Raw genomic sequence first — 23,646 nt, 5'->3', positions numbered from 1 at the left:
AGTTAAAGTATTCACCACTGTAAATACAGGTTAGTTAAAGTATTCACCACTGTAAATACAGGTTAGTTAAAGTATTCTCTCTTGTAAATACAGGTTAGTTAAAGTATTCACCACTGTAAATACAGGTTAGTTAAAGTATTATCCACTGTAAATACAGGTTAGTTAGAGTATTCTCCACACCAAATACAGGTTAGTTAAAGTATTCACCACTGTAAATACAGGTTAGTTAAAGTATTCACCACTGTAAATACAGGTTAGTTAAAGTATTCGCTCTTGTAAATACAGGTTAGTTAAAGTATTCACCACTGTAAATACAGGTTAGTTAAAGTATTCACCACTGTAAATACAGGTTAGTTAAAGTATTCACCACTGTAAATACAGGTTAGTTAAAGTATTCACCACTGTAAATACAGGTTAGTTAAAGTATTTGCTCTTGTAAATACAGGTTAGTTAAGGTATTCTCCACTGTGGGCAACCGAGCTTGAACGTGAAGCATTAACTACATGTTCTGTATGAACACAAGAATAGATGTTGACATAAAGGGGGGATTTGTGAAGACTATTCTTAACAACATTGTATTAAGTAACTATTAGGTCACTTAGTTTAAGTTAAGAGTGACATATTTAGAAATACCTCCTTATTGGCACATTATACGTGGGGACATGAGTGTAAATACAAATGTAACAATGGATTTCCTGCCTTCAATAAAAGTGTGTGTGTTTTGTACCACAAGCTAATTAAATGCTAACTTTTCTGCACCATTTATTTGGTGTTCCTCATCTTCAGTAAGTACATAATTTCTACACTCTCCCCTGTGAGAGCAGACGGTGGGGGGCTGACAGACAGGACAGTCATTGGCACAGGGAAGTCATGAACAGGTAACATTCTGTGCTGTGAGGAGCTGCTCTGCTTCTGTCTGCTCGGTCTCCTGAACCGGGGCTGGCTGACGTGTGATTAGGCTGGCTGACAGATGAGCCCCAGTCACAGGGATACAGGTGATGGGATCCCATGACTGATCTCAGCCTCAGCAGCCCCACGTAGCCAGACGCTGATTCGACAGACAGGGATGAGTGCCTCCGTGATGTACGCACAGTAAGAGCACTAATGGGAGCGCTAAGATCTGGACCCTAGGGGTGCTAAAAAGCTACCCCCCACCTCACAGGCATACACACACACACACACACACACACACACACACACACACACACACACACACACACACACACACACACACACACACACACACACACACACACACACACACACACACACACACTCACTCCACTGTGCCTGAGCATCGCAAACCAGGGATTAAATCAACAAAATAGCCAGAAAATTGCTTTGAGCTGCTGCTGGGGTTTTAGTTCTGGACGGATGGTTGGCTTTCTCACTTTGGAGACTGGCTGGCTTCTCTCCACATGAACCTCTAAGGGACCCAACCCTCCCTGAGAGACAAAACTACTCTTTGTGTGAGGCATTATTTAGCGAATCTGTGGCTTTGGCAAAACACAGTATTATTCCAAAAACAAGTGGAAAGGAATAAAACATGTCTAATCAGAATCAACTATCTACAGACAGGAGAAGCTAATGCCAGCTTCTTGTGACCATACGGTTATTATTAGATGACACTGTGAATAACAGACAGTTGTAGCTTTTTCCTACCATGGGAAACGAAGAAAACGGCCTCCCCTCCTGGACTTCCATCAGCAGACCCCCGTGGCCATGGTTTGATGCTAATGCAGCTGGTCGCTGGCACACCAACTCAGACCTGACACTATTTGACTGCTGCTGCTTTCTAATTCTCTCACTTGTTTTTACTCTATTGTTAGCTTCTCAGACCGCAACAAAGCCAGTTGGCTGCCATGTGGCCAATGTGAGGGGAATTTTACCAGGGAAAGTAGAACCTGCTGGCTGGCACACATATTTAGTGCAAGTGATCTATATTAGCCCAGTATTGTATGAGTGGTACTGAGCCGGCAACACCTCAGTTTTATACCCACCCCACACAGAGGACAGCTGGGAATGGTTTTAAACAAAGTCCCGTCTTCAAAAGCTTCTCATTCAAAACTTTGCAGTACTGACTATTCATCTGTCTTAACAATGGTGCCCATTTAAGCAATAAGGCCCGAGGAGGTGTTCTCTGCACGACGCAACGAGGAGTGCCAGGTTACAGCCCTTAGCAAAGGTTTGGATTGATTAATTCGAAAAAATGGCAAAGAAGAATGAGTCTACAGATCTCAAAACAAGCAAAGCAGCATCCTTCTCTGACCCTGCCATATGGACATACATAATGATCATGGGGATTAGAGACGATGTCTGCACCCCTGTGGAAAACCAATTAGCATAATTAAAAAATCCCCATGAAAATATCTGTTCAAAGTTTTTCAGTCCAACGCATCTCTCCGTCCAAACATCGGTTTATCCTACAAACTATTAAGACCTCTCTATGGAAAGATGAGACTCTCACAAACACAATGGTGTTCTCCGTTTTGCTCTGAATTCGGTACAGCCGATGGGGCTTGTTGGTAGAGCCAATCTTCCAACCTCTGTATGTAGCGTCCGAAGAGTTTGGGCTGCACACTAATAGGACGCCTCTGTGGAAATTTGTGGATCTGGCTATTTCAGCCACACCCGTTGTTCACAAATGTATAAAATCAAGCACACAGCCATGCAATCTAAATTGACAAACATTGACAGTTGAAGGGCCGTACTGAAGAGCTCAATGACTTTCTACATGGGACCGTCATACTCAGTTAGTCACATTTTTGCCCTGCTACAGCTGCCACGGTTAACTGTAAGTGTTGTTATTGTGAAGTGGAAATGTCTAGGAGCAAAAACGGATCAGCTGTGAATTGATTGGTCAGACAAGCTCACAGAACGGGACTGCAGAGCGCTGAAGAGCGTAGCACATGAAAATTGTCTGTCCTCAGTTGCAACACTCACTACCAAGCATTGTGCCAACTGTAAAGTTTGGTGGAGTAGGAAAAATGGTCTGGGGCTGTTTCTCATGGTTCTGGCTAGGCCCCTTAGATCCAGTGAAGGGAAATCTTAACACCACAGCAAGTAATTACGTTCTAGACAATTCTGTGCGTTCAACTTTGTGGCAACAGTTTGGGGAAGGCCCTTTCCTGTTTCCGCATGACATTGCCCCAGTGCACAAAGTGAGGGCCATGCAGAAATGGTTTGTCGAGATTGGTGTGGAAGAACTTGACTGGCCAAAACAGAACCCTGACCTCAATCCCATCGAGCACCTTTGAGGTGAATTGGAACGCGGACTGCGAGCCAGGCCAAATTGCTCAACATCAGTGCCCGACCTCACTAATGCTTTTGTAGCTGAATGGAAGCAAGTCCCTGCAGCAATGTTCTAACATCTAGTGGAAATCCTTCCCAGAAGAGCGGAGGCTGTTATAGCAGCAAAGGGGGGACCAACTCCATATGAATGCCCAAGATGTTGGAATGAGATGTTCGACGAGCAGGTGTACAGTAGTATACATATGGAGACTGTTCAGTGACAAAAATGTACAAAAATGTTTGTTTTTTAATGTTTCCTGATCTTTCTTATATCTCTCAGATATAGGACAGACACTTCAGAACACATTTCTTTTGTATTTTTTGGGGGGCCTTTCTGTTGTTCCATATAGTGAATCTGTTATTCAATGCGGTTTAGATAGGGTTTAGACTGTTATGGGATCAAGAATTAGGGTCAAATGTGATAGTTTTAACTAGGTTGACATGATTTGGATTGATCAAATAAGGACAAAACTACATTAATCTACTGTAGCTACATTGCAAGCATCGGGTGAACTGATGAACAGTTTTACCATGTGGGTGTGGATACAATAAGCATGGTCCTTCATTTTCTATGGAAAATAAAACATTGTGTGAGACAGAACTGAGACCCCATAGAGATTAAATCTAATCCCCAGAAGTGTTTCTTTACATAAATCTGCTTTCATACTTGACTGTACCTCCCTGCTTTTGTCATTAGTGTAATGTAAGAACCATGGCACTGTGGCTCCAACTCCAACCAATGAAAGCCATGATCCTCCTTTACTTTACGGTACTAAACATGATTTTTTCTTCTCTGATGAAGACTCTCCTCTGTGTGCTGCGTTTTTTCCTTCTGTACTGTGTTGGAGGATCTTGATCCTTCAATAAATCCAGTGAGTGCACTTATTTAACACAAAGCAGAAGGAAGAGGATGAGGCTTGAACACAGCAAGAGGGAAAACCAGGACCCTGCAGGCCGTTGAAATCCCTATAAGCTACAGTTTTGCCTATAAGCTACAAAATTTTCCTTCGATTGTATCCCAAATGGCGCTCTAGTCCCTAGTGCATTTCTTTTGACCAAGACCTATGGTCAAAATAAAGGCAATATTTAGGGAATAGGCGCAAGTAAGATTTTTGTTATAAATGTTTAATCGCTTAGCATAGCTGCTACCGTTTCCAACGTTAACCTCTAGTTTCAGGGGAAATTAACAATTATTGCTATTCTGTCGATGATTGCTTTTCCAGGAGTGCCTTACATTTTCTTTCCTTGTCCCATCTTTAAGACACTGGAAGTTGTTATTTCAATTGGTTCTGGAGGGGCACTTTATGATTGATGAGAGGGAGCTTTCCGCCTGTAGAGGATTTCAGACGTTATATGCAGAAGCCAGGATTTCTTTCAAACTCAGCTCAGCCTGGCCCCCATGCTGCAAACTTAATTATCACTCTAGCCTACAGGGGCGGACTGGGACCAAAAATCAATAACCGGCCCATTTTCTTTCCTTTAAAAACCCAAGAAATACAGGTCCACTGGGCTAAAAATGGACTACCAGTTGTCCCTTGGTAATCTATCTTAACTAATACTCACTGTTCCATATGGTACAGTCAAAATAAATCACTAGAAAAGACAACTGTTCACCACGCACAGTTTGGCCTGTCACTGCAAACAGTCTGTTTGGTAAAAAATACTAACTATTGATAGAGCAGGAAGGAAGGCAAGCGTCATCATTCTGCGGGCACATGTGTTTCATGACATAAACGCAAGCTAATACAGATCATGACTGTCTGCTAATGATAAATGGAAGATATGCCCGAGGAGTAAAAAGGAAGCAGTTGCATTGCTGGAGTGTACTACTGTCTACCGTATCAGTCAGATCAACTACACAACAAACAAACTGAATAATGAAACAGATTGGCACACTTGATGTGCAAAAACTGTACATATTCAATGATTTCTTCAACCAACTCCCAGGACTGTATCTACATCCCCAGTATGTTAAACAGGGGACAGGGAAAAGCATGCTTTTCGTTTCAGTAGAAATTATCAAGCTTGCCTAGTTTTGTAGGTCACCCATGGCAAAGACGGGCTTGCCTTCCTTGGCACACACTCTTATTTAATCTGGGTCGCTCGTGACGAGGTGAATGACCAGTTATTGTCTGTAGGATCTTTTCACCTTGAGAGACGCCTTACAAAATATCTCAGTGGATGTGTACTGACCCAGAGTATCAGGCTCATAGACCATGGTATCAGAGTACGAGGCTCAATGACCAGGAAATTCTGCTCCAACAAAAGATCATGAGAAAATACAACACATCAAACTGCCACACTTACATCTTCCATTTACTACAAAGCCCAGAAAAAAACTCTCTCTTATCACATTTCAAGATTAACCTTTAAAGAGAAGCTTGGCGATAAGGAGGACACACGGGCTAATATTGAAATGGTTTGATATGCACATAAATCATAAAAAAACGCCTGCAAGGTGAAAGGGTTTCTACTTATGTCCTCTTCTGGAGCGGTTAAAGTGTTTGTTTCAATCTCCACGAAGGTCACAATCAGAGAGAGAAAGAGAGAGGGAGAGAGCGAGAGAGAGGGAGAGAGAGAGAGAGAGAGAGAGAGAGAGAGAGAGAGAGAGAGAGAGAGAGGGAGAGAGAGAGAGAGAGAGAGAGAGAGAGGGAGAGAGAGAGAGAGAGAGAGAGAGAGAGAGGGTGAGGGGGAGAGGAGAGATAGTTGCTGAGGCCAGCACTATATCTGTATGGCTGAGAGTTATAATCATCAAACACAGAAATTGATTTCCTGTATGACTTATAACGTGGATTGAATGCGAGTGCGAGTGAGAAATGGGATCGATTGTAAACTCCAGCCCTCAGTCATGTTGTTGCTGCTCACCAAAATGGGTTTCTAAAGTTATCACCTTGCAACAATTGGAAACCCTGTGCTCTCTGTCCTTGTCTCGATCGATCAAACAGTACACAACCCTTACCGATGTTGCACAGTGTTGAACTGAGTTGAAAACGACGCAAGAATTCATTTTTGAAAACACCGTAGACGAAGCAGTCAATCAATCTCATGTTATCCATTCAAAGGGAGGGGAGGAAGACACCGCATGCTTTAGAGAGATGAGGCTCACTGATGGTACTGACTGTGCCCAAGACCTAACACATTGGAAAAGACAAACACAAAAGGGTGCCATTTTGGATACAGCCTCTAAACAAGCCCTCTCAGTCTAGTTTGCTAGTGGACGACTAGACGCAGGCACCCCTCAGACATTTATTTTCTCTGGCCTGGATACAATTTAAAGGGCAGTCAGTTGTGGCAGGTTTGGGCTCACTGATTGGTTTCTAACTAATTGTTTTGAGCAGGCATTAAAAACATTTGTTCGGATGAAAGGCCTAGATGGTAACGACACAGAAATTGACCCTCATATCTGGCTGTTGGACAAGTCACAGAGGTGATAAGAAATTTCACCTCACATTACATGTAGCCTAAATGTGTTTGGTATTTCTGAGCTGTATATATTACCATGTTGATGATAACTAGAATTGAATAATTGCAGAAATGCAAATAACCCCACAAGATTAACTTTAATGGCATAGTGCAGTCAAAAACATGATTTTGCTGTGTTTTATACATATTTCCACACTATGAGGTTGGAACTATACTGTGAAATTGTGAAAATGCTCTTTTAGTGTAAGAGCTGTTTGACCAGACTAGCTGAAATGTCAGCCTGTTTTCATGGGATGGAGTTTTGGCCTGCCTGGTGACATTACCAGCAGGTAAATTAGCTAATAGACCAATAAGAAAGAGAGTTCCAACCCTCTCTGCCAATAACAGCTAGTTTTCAGTTTTTCCCTCTCCACTCAGACCACTCAGACAGTCCTAGCAAAATTGTTGCTTAAGAAATTGCTCTTTGCTAAGAAGCTATTTTTGTTTATTTTTGACCATTTTATTTGAAAACAATCACAGTAAGGTACATAATCGTTACCCAGAAATTATCTGATATTGAGATAAAAATGCCTGATGCGTTGGACCTTTAAGGAACTTGAAATTGTAGACAAGTCTCTTTGAATATGCATACCGTCTTTGGAAAGTATTCAGACACTTTTTCCACACTTTGTTAGGTTACAGCCTTATTCTAAAATTGATTAAATTGTTTTTCTTCCTCATCAATCTACTCGTAATACCCCATAATGACAAAGCGAAAACAGGATTTTAGAACATTTTGCAAAAAACGGAAGATCACATTTACATAAATATTCAGACTCTTTACTCAGTTATTTCGTGAAGTATATTTGGCACTACAGCCTTGAATCTTCTTGAGTATGACAGTACAAGCTTGGCACACCCGTATTTAGGAAGTTTCTCCATTCTTCTCTGCATATCCTGTGTGTTTAGGGTAATTTTCTGGTTGGAAGGTGAACCTTCACCCTAGTCTGACGTCCTGGGCACTCTGAGCTGGTTTTCATCAATAATCTCTCCCTAATTTGCACCGTTCAACTTTCCCTCGATCCTGACTAGTCTCCTGCCACTGAAAAACATCCCCACAGCATGATGCTGCCACCAACATGCTTCACCGTATGGATGGTGTCAGGTTTCCTCCAGACGTAATGCTTGAAATTCAGGCCAAAGAATCTTGGTTTCATCAGACCAGATATTCTTGTTTCTCATGGTCTGAGAGTCTTTAGGTGCCTTTTGATAAACTCTAAGTGGGCTGTCAGGTGCCTTTTACTGAGGAGTGGCTTCCGTCTTGCCACTCTACCATAAAGGCCTGATTGGTGGAGTGCTGCAGAAAAGGTTGTCCTTCTGGAATGTTCTCCCATCTCCACAGAGGAACTCCGGAGCTCTGTCAGAGTGACCATCGGGTTCTTGGTCACCTCCCTGACCAAGGCCCTTCTCCCCCGATTGCTCAGTTTGGCTGGGCGACCAGCTCTAGGAAGAGTCTTCATGGTTCCAAACTTCTTCGATTTAAGAATGATGGAGGCCACTGTGTTCTTGGCGACCTTCAATGCTGCAGAATTTTTTTGGTACCCTTCCCTAGAGCTCCACGGACAATTCCTTCGACTTACTGGCTTGGTTTTTGCTCTGACATGCACTGTGGGTCCTTGTATAGACAGGTCTGTGCCTTTCCAAATCATATCCAATCAACTGAATTCACCACAGGTGGACTCCAATCAAGTTGTTGAAACATCTCAAGGATGATCAATGGAAACAGAATGCACTGGAGCTCAATTCTGAATACTTATGTAAATAAGGTATTTCTGTTTTAAAATGTGTATAAATTAGCTAATATTTTTTTTAAATATCATGTCATTATGGGTTATTGTATTTAGATTACTGAGGATTTTTTATTTATTTAATCCATTTTAGAATAAGTCTTTCACTTAACAAAATGTGGGAAAAGTCAAGGGGTCTGACTACTTTCAGAAGGCACTGTACAGTATGTTTCTAAACTAAGGGGTAAACAGTCAGAGAAGGGAGAATATTAAATAAATCATGATGTTTTGATTATATCCCCTCCTGGCATATAGCTTATAATTTTCCTTGGTATGGGAAAAGCATAAAATTACTTGAAAGTTTTAAATCGAAATATGGTCTTATTTTTTTTTCTCGGGATGAAAGGGCTTGGTTTCATATAAATCAAGCCCCATGTCATTGATCTTCCATGACCCTGGTGTATCTGATGCCACAGATAGCAGGGGAGTGGGTTGGTTGGTGTGTTCATGTCTGATAAGACAGGCTGGGGGTGGAGGACTGTGTCACCAGCACAAACACTTATTGCAATGCACTGCTAAGTCCCAAATGGCACCCTATTCCCTATATGGTGCACCTTCAAAAGTAGTACACTACATAGGGAATAGAGTGCCATTTGGGACTCAGACAATGAACAGCTAGTGAGATCACCTAGCCAGGGGTGAACAGTATCACCCTGATTGAAACACAGGGTTGCTTTAGATCCTATCCCAACTTATCTGACTGTTACAAAAAGTCAACACACATTTACAGAACCGAAAAGCAATTTCCCATTCTGACATTGAGATACAAAGACAAATTAGGATGCTGTGAATGCACATGGGAGGGGAATAGAATGGCAGGCAGACAGCCGGAGACTCCATTTTATTTTTTAAAATGTCTCTCATCTCTGGACAGAGCCCATCCATTTTATTGTCAAAATGTCTCTCATCTCTGGACAGAGCCCATCCATTTTATTGTCAAAATGTCTCTCATCTCTGGCCAGAGCCCACCCATTTTATTTTTAAAATGTCTCTCATCTCTGGACAGAGCCCATCCATTTTATTGTCAAAATGTCTCTCATCTCTGGACAGAGCCCATCCATTATCTCTACTGCTGGTAACCCATGTAGGTCTGTCACACACTGCTCTTGTAGTCCAGTCCAGACGGAGAGGACACATACCAGTCGTTGTTCATGAGATCTTTTTACCATGTTGTTGGTGATCTCCTGTTTATTAGTTCAACCTCTGTGTGGCAGGCAGCGCCGGGGAGAAGCTGCCTCATCTGCTGCCTTTATAGCACATCTAACCATTCATTTCAGCAGACAGTCGTAACAACCTGGACCTCCAGTCATTCATCCCACTTCCTTTCCTTTAGTTTTAACACCACACAGCAATGACAAGAAAATCTGCATGTCTTTGACTTTATTCTAACTACACTGCCTTCAGAAAGTATTCACACCCCTGGACTTTTCCCACATTTTGTTGTTACAAAGTGGGGTTAAAATAGATTAACATGTTGTATTTTTTAAAATCTACACAAAGTACTCTGCAATGTCAAAGTAGAAGAAAAAATCAAACTTTTGCTAAAACTGTAAGAAAAATAACCACTAATAGAGTGTATCTTGATTAGATAAGTATTTAACCTCCTGAGTCAATACATGTAACAATCACCTTTAGCAGCGATTACAGGGGTGAGTCTTTCTGGGTAAGTCACTAAGAGATTTGCACACCTGGATTGTACAATATCTGCACATTATTATTATTTTAACAATTCTTCAAGCTCTGTCAAGTTGGTTGTTGATCATCGCTAGATAGTTATTTTCAAGTCTTGCCATGGATTTTCAAGGCGATTTAAGTCCAAACTGTAACTAGGCCACTCAGGAACATTTAATGTTTTCTTGGTAAGCAACTCCATATACAGTTGAAGTCATAAGTTGACATACACTTAGGTTGGAGTCATTAAAACTTGTTTTTCAACCACTCCAAATTTCTTGTGAACAAACTATAGTTTTTGCAAGTCGGTTAGGACATCTACTTTGTGCATGACACAAGTAATTTTTCAACAATTGTTTACAGACAGATTATTTCACTTATTATTCACTGTATCACAATTCCAGTGGGTCAGAAGTTTACAAACACCAAGTTGACTGTGCCTTTAAACAGCTTGGAAAATTCCAGAAAATGATGTCATGGCTTTAGAAGCTTTTGATAGACTTATTGACATCATTTGAGTCAATTGGAGGTGCACCTGTGGACAAAAATCATAAGATATCAGCCAAGACCGCAGTAGACCTTGGGAGCAATTTCCAAACATCGCAAGTTACCACGTTATTCTGTACAAACAATAGTGCGCAAGTATAAACACAATGAGTCCACGCAGCCACCATACTCTCAGGAAGGAGACGCGTTCTGTCTCTTAGAGATGAACGTACTTTGGTGCGAAAAGTGCAAATCATTCCCAGAACAACAGCAAAGGACCTTGTGAAGATGCTGGAGGAAACAAGTACAAAGTATCTATATCCACAGTAAAACGAGTCCTATATCGACTCATAACCTGAATGGCCGCTCAGCAAGGAAGAAGTCACTGCTCCAAAACCGCCATAAAAAAAAGCCAGATTACAGTATGCAACTGCCCATGGGGACAAAGATCGTACTTTTTGAAGAAATGTCCTCTGATCTGATGAAACAAAAATATGACTAATTGGCTATAATGACCATTGTTATGTTTGGAGGGGAAAGGGGGAGGCTTGCAAGCCAAAGAACACCATCCCAACCATGAAACACGGGGGTGGCAGCATCATGTTGTGGGTGTGCTTTTCGGCATGAGGAACTGGTGAAAATTGAGGATATATTGAAGCATCGTCTCAAGACATCAGTCAGGAAGTTAAAGATTGGTCGCAAATGGGTCTTCCAAATGGACAATGAACCCAAGCATACTTCCAAAGTTGTGGCAAAATTGCTTAACCTCTCTGGGATAGGGGGCAGTATTTTCACGTCCGGATCAAAAAGCATGCTCAAATTAAACAACCTGCTACTCAGGCCCAGAGGCTAGGATATGCATATTATTAGTAGATGTGGATAGAAAACACTCGGAAGTTTCTAAAACCGTTTGAATAATGTCTGTGAGTATAACATAACTGATTTGGCAGGCGAAACCCCGAGCACAATCCATCCAGGGATTTTTTTTTTAGGTCCATCTGTTTTCCATTAGATTTCTATGGCAAACCCGTTTTGATATAAATAATCTTGCAGTTCCTATGGCTTGAAATAACGTGGTGATCCTAACTGACCAAAGATTTACAAGGATTAAATGTCAGGAATTGTGAAACACTGAGTTTAAATGTATTTGGCTAAGGTGTATGCAAACTTCCGACTTCAACTGTATGTTTTTGCCTTGTGTTTTAGGTTATTGTCCTGCTGAAAGGAGAATTTGTCTCCCAGTAAGGGTTGGAAAGCAGACTGAACCAGGTTTTAATCTAGGTTTTTGCCAGTGCTTAGCTCTATTCCATTTCATTTTATACTAAAAAACTCCCTAGACCTTACCGATGACAACCATACCCATAACATGATGCAGTCACCACCATGCTTGAAAATATGAGGAGTGGTACTCAGTTGTGTTGTGTTGTATTTGCCCCAAACATAACACTTTGTATTCAAAACATAAAGTTTATTTCTTTGACACATTTTTTACGTTAGTGCCTTATTAAAAACAGGACGCATATTTTGGAATATTTGTATTCTGTACAGGCTTCCTTTTTTTCACTCTGTCATTTAGGTTATATTGTGGAGTAACTACAATGCTGATAATCCATCCTCAGTCTTCTCCTATCACAGCCATTCAACTCTGTAACTGTTTTAAAGTCACCATTGGCCTCATGGTGAGGTCCCTGAGTTGCTTTCTTCCTCTATTTTCTTCTTCCTTACCCATCTACCAATAGGTGCCCTTCTTTGCAAGGCATTGGAAAACCACCCTGATCTTTGTGGTTGAATCTGTGCTTGAAATTCACTGCTCAACTGAGGGACCTTAGTTGATAAACACAAGTATTTCAGGCAAAGTGAATCCATGTAACTTATTATCTGACTTAAGCACATTTTTACTCCTGACCTTATATAGGCTTGCCATAACAAAGGGGCTGAAAACATATTGACTAAAGACATTTCAGCTTTTAGTTTTTTATTATTTTGTAAAAATGTCTCAAATATAATTCTACTTTGACATTATGGGGCATTGTGTCTAGGCCAGTGACACAACGTCTTCATTAGGTCTGTAAAACAACAAAATGTGGAAAAAGTGAAGGGATGTGAATAATTTTAGAAGGCACTTTATGATGTTATGTGTTGATAATGTACTGTATCTTATTGAGGCTGGCTGACCTTGAAGACAAGGATGAACTTTCAAGCAGCCAACACCTTCTCAGGTAATCAAATCTTGCTGCAAGACGAGCTCGACAGAGATTTGATTGCAACACCATAACAAGAAACAAGAGAGCTGGGAGCAACTGTGGCTTCATATTGGTTACCTCTACAGAGCGCTTGTTAACTTAATTGCTTACATATACAAAGTGGCACTACGACCAGACACAACATGAGTGAAGTAAAAAAAAAAAGAGGAAAATTCTCAGCAGGATCCAATTCCCTCACAGACAAACAGACCTTCAGACAATACTGCAGCATGGCTCTATAGTGGCTTTATGGATGAATAACTGTCTACTTGCTTGTCTGTGGTAGGCACAAGGATTTTCTGTCTAATGGTGGACAGAAAAATCCCTTTCCTGGCGAGGGAGCACCTTGCAGGCATGTGGTCTCGGGAGCATTTCACCGTGTTGCTCCCCGACTTTGGCTTTGCACTGCAGCAGTGAATTCAGACAGAGGAAAGGACAACTTTCTCTGTCCTTGGTCCTAGTTCCTCCCTCGCAAACTGCAGAGGCAGCTGTCCAGTACTTCTGCTAACAACGTACAGTAGACAACTTGATGAAAAAGTTGAGAGTAATAACATTAGGTGAATTGCCATGTTGCCTTCTTCATTCACTTGTAAATGAACCGAGGGGATTTTTAGGTTATTCAAGGACATCCAAAGTACTGAAGGCTATCTTTTGAATACAGTGGGGTATTCTTCACAGCATTGACAGGCTTTATGACGGGAAGGAGAGGTTTTTCCCACTCGGAAATCGAGGCAGGAATGTTGGCTGTGATATGAGGACATCTGTTTGTCCCTGTCAATGAAAGGCTGACAGTGTGTCGCGTGTCCTCACGGGGAGTACTACCATCCTTTCACACACTAATACGACCCCAGGTCATACACTTTATGGGTCTCCCATTTACCATATCCCAATTTAAATTGTCTGCCCCCTCAATGAGGCCTGTCTTGTCCAGGGAACACGATTCTATGGTGTGTGCATTCCAATATGTGAGGTCACTGGCGAGTCACAGTCCCATCATCAGCCAGCTGTGTTCATCTCTTGGATGCCACCAATGGAGTTATAACGTTGGCAACACAAAGGCCCCGGGAACACAGACAGTGTCCCAAATCTCACCCTATCCCCTATATAGTGCATTACTTTCGACCAGGTCCTTTAGGGCTCTGTTCAACAGTAATGCACTGTATAGGGAATAAGGTGTAATTTGGGATGCGCCCACAGGCTGCCAGCTCTTCCCCTCCACTCAGCTCTCACATTAGCATCAGAGTAACATTAAAAACCGTCTGGGAGTTCAACACTTTAAGACATTGGATTCTTTTTGAGAGAATCTTTGTTCCCGTGGTGATAACTAATCTGTCAGGAGCTTTTTGTCTCGTCGGGCGGAGGGGCTGTCAGTCAGAGGCCAAATCTGGGAGTGACACAGGAAAGAGGCCTTTTATAAGGCTTAATACATTCATATGTGTCAGTCTCAAATGTGATGTGAACAGCAGACATAACACACAATCAAAGCACAAAAGCAAAGCACAATACTACAGACGACAATCTACTGGATCGAAGGATTAGTCTATATAAATCAAATAGGTGCTCTCAATGGGATAGATGGTATTTATTTATTCGCCGTCAATGGTGGTGGCATTTCATGAACTCAAACCACTACAAGCACAAACAATTACATTTTCTCACCAGGAATGTTTTGGTCTTGCAGTCAGTCTGCATGATGCGGGTTATGAGTTTCCAGGTACCGGGATCTGATTAAATCTTTATGATTCAGGTTAACATCTGGCTGTAAGACAGGCCACACTGGCCATACGGATATACATGGTGAAAAACACACATTTACCAACCTGGAACAGTCTGAATGAACCACAGCAGGTCATTATCTACACTGAACAAAAATATCAACTCAACATGTAAAGTGTTGGTCCCATGTTTCATAAGCTGAAATAAAAGATCCCAGAAAAGTTCCATATGCACAAAAAGCTTATTTCTCTTAAATGTTGTGCACAAATTTGTTTACATTCCTGTTAGTGAGCATTTCTTCTTTGCCAAGATAATCCAACCACCTGACAGGTGTGACATATCAAGAAGTTGATTAAACAACATGGTTATTACACAGGTGCACCTTGTGCTGGGGACAATAAATGGCCAATCTAAAATGTGTAGTTTTTTTTTTACACATCACAATACCACAGATGTCTCAAGGTTTGAGGGAGAGTGCAATTGGCATGCTGACTGCAGGAATGTCCACCAGAGCTGTTGCCAGAATTTTGAGTGTTAATTTTTCTACCATAAGCCGACTCCAACACTGTTTTCGAGAATTTGGCAGTACGTCCAACCGGCCTCACAACCCATGACCACATGTATGACATCGTGTGGGTGAGCGGTTTGCTGATGTCAACGTTGTGAACAGAGTGCCCCATGGTGGTGGTTGGGGTTATGGTATGGGTAGGCATGAACACAATTGCAATTTATCGATGGCAATTTGAATGCACAGAGATACTGTACGTGATGAGATCCTGAAGCCCATTGTCATGCTATTCATCCGCCGTTATCACCTCATGTTTCAGCATGAAAATGCACGGTCCCATGTCGCAAAGATCTGTACACAATTCCTGGGTGCTGAAATTGTCCCAGTTCTTCCCTGGCCTGCATACTCACCAGACATGTTACCCATTGAGCATATTTGAGATGCACTGGATTGATGTCTATGACAGCGTGTTCCAGTTACCGCCAATATCCAGCCACTTCTCACAGACATTGAAGATGAGTGGGACAACGTTCCACATGCCACAATCAACAGCCTGATCAACTCTATATGAAGGAGATGTGTCGTGCTGCATGAGGCAAATCGTGGTCACACCAGATACTGACTGGTTTTTTGATCCACGACCCAACTTTTTTTAAAGGTATTTGTGACCAACACATGCATATCTATATTCCCAGTCATGTGAAATCCATAGATTAGGGACTAATGAATGTATTTATATTGAATGATTTCCTTATATGAACTGTAACTCAGTAAAATCTTTGAAATTGTTGCAGGTTGCGTCTTTATTTTTGTTCAGGGTAGTAATTACTCACCATCATTAAATTCAATCAATGAGACATGTAGAACTGTCAATTTCTCAAATTGTCAGTGAATTAACCCATTATCAAGATAGCCTTGAATAGACAAACTTCAACAAAATAACAATGACAGTGTAGAGAGACAATAGATATAAATATAAAAGAAAATAGCTCAATCAATCCCCAACTTCTGTGCATTTACTAATGACATAAAGCTTGTTAGTATTTTGGGTGAGGGAGCAGCTATTACTGACAGATGTCTGATTGCCATAGCCTGAGGGACAGTCCATGAACATTCATTCCTTGATGTATTTACATTCTATATACCTTAAAAGCAACATATAGTGTAACCATCTTCTTTTTATAATATGTTTTATTTAATGATCAAAGATCACACAATAAAACAGTAGTAGTGTTTTACCTGTCCACATGATATGTTATTATTACTACTGAAATTAAATGGATTTCATTAACCTCATTGCATTGAAGTGTATTTACTGAAATGCTGTACCACTATACAGCTTTTGCAATATCTACAAATTGTATTTCATGCCAATAAAGCAATCTGAATCTGATAGAAAGAGGAGATACAGGGAGAGAGGGGGAGAGAGAGAGACAGAGAGAGATACAGGGAGAGAGGGGGAGAGAGAGACAGAGACAGAGAGCAAGAGAGAGAGAATACAGCAAATTGAATGTAATTGAATTGAGAGAGAGAGACAGAGAAAGACAGAGAGAGAGAAAGAGAGAGAGAGGGGGAGAGAGAGATACAGGGAGAGAGGGGGAGAGAGAAAGAGAGAGACAGAGAAAGACAGAGAGAGAGAAAGAGAGAGAGAGGGGGAGAGAGAGATACAGGGAGAGAGGGGGAGAGGGAGAGACAGAGACAGAGAGCAAGGAGAGAGGGAAAAAGAGAGAGAGAGAGTGCCCCATGGGGAGAGAGAAAGAGGGAGACAGAGAAAGACAGAGAGAGAAGGAGAGAGAGAGGGGGAGAGAGAGATACAGGGAGAGAGAGAGAGAGAGAGAGAGAGAGAGAGAGAGAGAGACAGAGTGAGAGAGAGAGAGAGAGAGAGAGAGAGAGACAGACAGACAGAGTGAGAGAGAGAGAGAGAGAGACAGAGAGACAGAGAGAGAGAGAGAGAGAGACAGAGTGAGAGACAGAGAGAGAGACAGAGTGAGAGAGAGAGAGACAGAGTGAGTGAGTGAGAGAGAGAGAGAGAGAGACAGAGTGAGAGAGAGAGAGAGAGAGAGGTGGGGGGGGGGGTAGTGCAGGTGGGGGTGGTAGTGCAGGTGGGGGTGGTAGTGCAGGTGGGGGCGGTTTGAAATTGAGATGACCGTTGTTTCATCCAGCAAAAATCACATCTGCTTCTTCAGTCAACTAATTTGTTATCCTTTCCTTTCTTTATGAGCATGTAAAATAACCTCTTCATGTCATTGTAAATGCCCCAATCATTGTTTCTCCTCCATCACCACCAGAGGAGCTAAGTGAGGGTAAATACAGTTCTCTCTCCAAGTGCATTGATTATCAAGCATGGGGTGATGGAGGATACAGCTGTCCAAACAAAGGACAGTTTTCCACTCATCTCTGGCGCTGTGTCACTATCAATGGCTCTCCTCTCTGCACATAGCATTAGGATCATAAAACATTCACACACCAAGCCTGAGCAACCTCCACATGTTGGTACTGAAACATAACCACTCTGACACTGACTATACACATATCAAGAAGGAAAAGGTGCATGAAAGAGAAAACCCAACATCAGACGTCTGACAAATGAACCAAGATAGTAAGTAGGTAGCCTTATCCACACAAGCATCAAAGTATTGAGTGGAAAAGGGTCAATATTGTCCAATTAGGCACTGAACATCCTTGTGCTGCAATAGAAGAACCATGAGTTGATCCTGCTTCAACCATTATCTACACAACAATGTTCCAAAGATAAGATGAGGTAGGCATTACATTGTGCCCCCATGTAGCATTTACCATCCAACAGATGCAGACGTGGTATCCTGGGGGTCTCCTCCTTCACTGCACCCCACATCTCCGTAGTTAACCACACACAGTGCCCCAACACACACACACACACATCTCCACACACACACGTGAACGGCAACCCCCACACATCCTCCCCTCTACTCTCATTCACAGTCACAGTAATTACAGTCACAGTCATCACAGTCACAGGCATGCAATCTTTTACAGGGGCATAATCACTGTCGACAACCCCCACCAATGAGCGCTGTACATCCCTAATTTCTCTCTCTGAGCCCTCTGATATAGGATATCTGATATAGAAGATCTGATATAGGAGATCCGATATAGGAGATCTGATATAGGAGATCTGATATAGGAGATCCGATATAGGAGATCTGATATAGGAGATCTGATATAGGAGATCCGATATAGGAGATCTGATATAGGAGATCCAATGGAGGAGATCTGATATAGGAGATCTGATAAAGGAGATCTGATATTGGAGATCCAATATAGGAGATCCGATGGAGGAGATCTGATATAGGAGATCCGATATAGGAGATCCGATGGAGGAGATCTGATATAGGAGATCTGATAAAGGAGATCTGATAACGGAGATCCGATATAGGAGATCCGATGGAGGAGATCTGATATAGGAGATCCGATATAGGAGATCCGATATAGGAGATCCCATAAAGGAGATCTGATCAAGGAGATCTGATATAGGAGATCTGAAATAGGAGATTCGATATAGGAGATCTGACAAAGGAGATCTGATAAAGGAGAACTGATATAGGAGATCTGATATAGGAGATCTGATATAGGAGATCCGATATAGGAGATCTGATATAGGAGATCTGTGAGTGTTGAGGACTATACATGCACACACAGACATGCTGCCTGTAGCCCAGTGCTGAACAGCACATAGACTAGAGGGAGGAAGGGAGTCTGCAGAGCTGCCAGCTAGTACTGTGTACCAACCGTACAATGAGAGAACCAGGAGAGAGAGTAGAGAATAGAGAGAGCAGGGTGTAGAGAGAGTAGAATGAGTAGAGTAGAGTATAGAATAGAGTAGAGAATATAAAAAAATAAAAGAACAGAGAGAATAGAGAGAGTCAAGAGAACAGAGGGAGGGAGTAGAGAGAACAGAGAGAGTCAAGAGAACAGAGCAATTAGAGAGATTAGGGTAGAGAGAGTATAGAGAGTAGAGAGTAAAGAAAATAGATAGAACAGAGAGAGTAGAGAGTAGAGAGAGTAGAGATAATAGAGAGAAGACAGAACAAAGAGAAAATAAAGAATAGAGAGAATAGGGAGAACAGAGAGAGTCAAGAGAACAGAGGAAGTCAAGAGAACAGAGAGAGAAGAGAGAATATAGACAGTAGAGAGAACAGAGAGAGTCGAGAGAACAGAGCAATTAGAGAGATTAGGGTAGAGAGAGTATAGAGAGTAGAGAGTAAAGAAAATAGATAGTACAGAGAGAGTAGAGAGTATAGAGTAGAGAGTAGAGAGAGTAGAGATAATAGAGAGAAGACAGAACAAAGAGAAAATAAAGAATAGAGAGAATAGGGAGAACAGAGAGAGTCAAGAGAACAGAGGAAGTCAAGAGAACAGAGAGAGCAGAGAGAATAAAGAGAGTAGAGAGAGTAGAGAGAACAGAGATTAGAGAGTAGAGAGAACAAATAGTAGAGAGAGTAGAGAGAATAGAGATACTGGACGTACTAGAGATACTAGAGAGTAGAGAATAGAAAGAGAGTAGAGAGAGTAGAGAGTAGAGAGAGTAGAGAGAACACAGGGAATCGAGAGAACAGAGAGAGTAGAGAGAATATGGAGAGTAGAGAAAATGTAGAGAGTAGAGAGGGTAGAGTGAACAGAGAGTAGAGAGAACAAATAGTAGAGAGAGTAGAGATACTAGACGTACTAGAGATACTAGAGTAGAGAATAGAAAGAGAGTAGAGAGAGTAGAGAGAATAGAGAGTAGAGAGAACAGAGGAAGTGGAGAGAACAGAGAGACTAGAGAACACAGAGAGAGAATAGATGGATAGTAAGAGAGATTAAAGAGATTAGAGAGAGTAGAGAGAATATAGAGAGTAGAGAGAGTAGAGTGAACAGAGAGTAGAGAGAGTAGAGAGAACAAAGAATAGAGAGAGTAGAGAGAGTAGAAAATAGAAAAAATAGAAAGAACAGAGAGTGGAGAGAATAGAGAGAGTAGAGAGAGTCGAGAGAACAGAGGGAGTCGAGAGAACAGAGGGAGTAGAGAGAACAGAGAGACTAGAGAACAGAGAGAGATAATAGATAGATAGATAGTAGAGAGATTAAAGAGAGTAGAGAGAGTAGAGAGAATATAGAGAGTAGAGAGAGTAGAGTGAACAGAGAGTAGAGAGAGTAGAGAGAACAAAGAATAGAGAGAATGGAGAGAGTAGAGAGAGTAGAGAGAATATAGAGAGCAGAGAGAATAGAATGAGTTGAGCATAGAGAATATACAAAATAGAAAGAACAGAGAGAGAGTAGCAAGCGCACAGAGAGTAGAGTGAGTACTCCAGCCACTTTAATAATGGAAAAATTGCTGTAAAAATGTATCACTAGCCACTTTAAACAATGCCACTTAATATAATGTTTGCATACCCTACATTACTCATCTCATATGTATATACTGTACTCTATACCATCTACTGCATCTTGCCTATGCTGTTCTGTACCATCACTCATTCATATATTTTTATATACATATTCTTCATCCCTTTACACTTGTGTGTGTGTATAAGGTAGTTGTTGTGGAATTGTTAGGTTAGATCACTCGTTGGTTATTACTGCATTGTCGGAACTAGAAGCACACGCATTTCGCTACACTCGCATTAACATCTGCTATCCATGTGTATGTGACAAATAAAATTTGATTTGATTTGAATGGAGAGATTAGAGAGAGTAGAGAGAGTAGAGATTAGAGAGATTAGAGAGTAGAGAGAGTAGAGAGTAGAGAATAGAGTGAGGAGAAAGTAGATAGTAGAGAGTGTAGAGAGTAGAGTGAGGAGAGAGTTGAGAGAGTAGAGAGTAGAGTGAGGAGAGAGTAGAGAGTAGAGAGTGTAGAGAGTAGAGTGAGGAGAGAGTAGAGTGTAGAGAGTAGAGTGAGGAGAGAGTAGAGAGAGTAGAGAGTAAAGAGTAGAGTGTAGAGAGTAGAGTGAGGAGAGAGAGAGTAGAGACAGTAGTGAGGAGAGAGTAGAGGGTATAGACAGTAGAGTGTAGAGAGTAGAGTGAGGAGAGAGTAGAGATAGTAGAGACAGTAGAGAGTAGAGAGTAGAGTGAGGAGAGAGTAGAGAGAATAGAGACAGTAGAGAGTAGAGTGAGGAGAGAGTAGAGAGAGTAGAGAGTAAAGAGTAGAGTGTAGAGAGTAGAGTGAGGAGAGAGAGAGTAGAGACAGTAGAGAGTAGAGAGTAGAATGAGAAGAGAGTAGAGAGAGTAGAGAGTAAAGAGTAGAGAGTAGAGACAGTAGAGAGTAGAGAGTAGAGAATGTGGAGTGAGGAGAAAGTAGAGAGAGTAGAGACAGTAGAGAGTAGAGAGTGTAGAGTGAGGAGAGAGTAGAGAGAGTAGAGTCAGTAGAGAGTCGAGAGTAGAGAGTAGAGAGTAGAGTGAGGAGAGAGTAGAGAGTAGAGACAGTAGAGTGTAGAGAGTAGAGTGAGGAGAGAGTAGAGATTGTAGAGACAGTAGAGAGTAGAGTGAGGAGAGAGTAGAGAGAATAGAGAGTAGAGAGTAGAGTGTAGAGAGTAGAGTGAGGAGAGAGAGAGTAGAGACAGTAGAGAGTAGAGAGGGTAGAGAGATAGAGTGGAGAGAAAGGAGAGAATAGAGAGAACAGAGAGAGTAGAGCGAGTAGCAATGAGAGAATAGAGAGAAAAGAGAGAGTAGAGAAAATAGAGAGGGTAGCGAGAACAGAGAGAATCGAGAGAATAGAGAGACTATAGAGTAAAGAGAGTAGAGAGAACAAAGAGTAGAGAGAGTTTAGAGAGAGTAGAGAGTAGCGCTCTTGATACTAGAGAGTAGAGATGATAGAAAGAGAGCAGAGAAAACAGAGAGAGTAGAGAGAACAAAGAGTAGAGAGAGTGGAGATACTAGAGATCCTAGAGAGTAGAGATACTAGAGAGTAGAGATAATCGAAAGAGAGTAGAGAGAATAGAGAGAGTAAAGAGAGCAACTGTATTGCACAGCAGTTGTCTGTCTCTCGAGCTACAGAAGCTCAATGTCTGCTGGCACACATACAGTAGATCTACAGACTCATATCTGGCAGGCTGCGGGAGGCAACACACACAGAACAACCCTACTCCTATCCCGAACCCCAGCTGACTGCAACTCAACACCTCCACAGGCAGAATTATTCAGTAGATGATCAACATCTTGGATCACTCAATGTCATTTTCCCCTCTGTTCAGGTAAGACCCAGCTATCCTCACCCCCTGGCTCAAGCGAAAGAGAGAGAGCAAGCTGGTGGATGAGGTTAGGTAAGAGGTAAATAGTAGAAACGTGGTAAACTCGTAAACTGTAAAGGCACCTTTGAGCATGTACAGTAAAGGAGTAATGATGGAACAAACTAAGCCAGCTTCAGAAGACTTCGCTTGTTGAAAAGTATAATAGACAAACAATAAAAGACTCCACTTTGATGAATGAAATATATCTCATTATAATCCACAGTTTACTGTTCTGAAATGTTGTGCTTTGTATTTATTTGTTTTGCCCGTCAAGACATATTTTAAGACAAACCAAAAACATACAATTGATTGTATTTCCCACTGTGTTATTTCTGTGATATTAATAAAAATCAACACTATATTAAGTCACACTAACAAAAATCTTAAATGATCTGATCACACAAAATCTAGACATCAGCATTAATTCTAATTCAAACAGAACATCATCAAGTACCACACAGCTAAACACAGGAGCAGCTTACCTTCCACTGAATTCACAGAATCTCTCCACCGGAGCTAAATCAACGTAATAGAACAAAAAGGAAGAATGTGAGAACTTGGCTCAAAGAAACCAAAGCCAAAGAACAAATGTTCTTGTGTGTCTGTGACTTTGCCTTCTAAAGCAATGACAGTTTAGTCATTTTCCTCTCCTTCTCTCAATCAGTCTATTCCATCTACCTAGAGACCCAGTCTGCTGCTGATGTAGTCAGTGAGAGGAGAGAGAGAAGCCAGGAGAGCTGGGGACTGAGTGAAAGAGAGAGGGAGGGAGAATTCCCTTTCTCTTAAATAGTAGACTATGCGGTCAGACCCCACTCCCACCTAGCGCTCTTGAATACCCCCCTATGAATGGAAGCTGAGGAGTTGAAATGGGATGCCTCAAGGCTGGAGAGAGGGGGAGAGAGATAGAGAGTGGGGGGGGGGCTGAGGGTTTGGGGGGAGGGTGGACCATTAGCCACAAAGTGGAGCAGCCAATGGAAGAGGAATAAATTAGTGGATTCAGGGCTGCATTAACATATCATTTTAGACTAGAATATAAACAGGAAAAGTAGCTAGATTGACTGCCTCTGCTTTTTGATGAGGATAATAATGGTGGTGATGATGGTGATAATGATGGTGGCGATGATGATAATGGTGGTGATGATGGCGATAATGCTGGTGGTGATGGTGGTGATAATGCTGGCTGTGATGATGATAATGTGGGTGACGACGATGGCAATGTTGGTGACGATGATGATAATGCC

At 41.7% G+C, this 23,646-nt stretch overlaps 1 protein-coding gene across 3 annotated transcripts in view; it reads right to left on the bottom strand.

The window, feature by feature from the left end:
• LOC110536289 (tenascin) overlaps positions 1–23,268 on the bottom strand; it is a 79,725-nt gene extending 56,457 nt beyond the window's left edge. For 2 of the 3 annotated variants that reach the window (XM_021622011.3, XM_021622012.3), the window contains exon 1: positions 22,888–23,268. The gene's annotated coding sequence lies outside the window, so the exon portion shown is untranslated. The remainder of the gene's footprint in view (positions 1–22,887) is intronic. The other variant, XM_036936188.2, reaches the window with a different exon arrangement.
• Between the last annotated feature and the right edge of the window lie 378 nt (positions 23,269–23,646).

The sequence above is a fragment of the Oncorhynchus mykiss genome, chromosome 11 (assembly GCF_057628025.1).
Source record: "Oncorhynchus mykiss isolate SJ-2025 chromosome 11, ASM5762802v1, whole genome shotgun sequence".
Taxonomy (NCBI): domain Eukaryota; kingdom Metazoa; phylum Chordata; class Actinopteri; order Salmoniformes; family Salmonidae; genus Oncorhynchus; species Oncorhynchus mykiss.
This window is presented reverse-complemented; position numbering and strand designations above follow the sequence as displayed.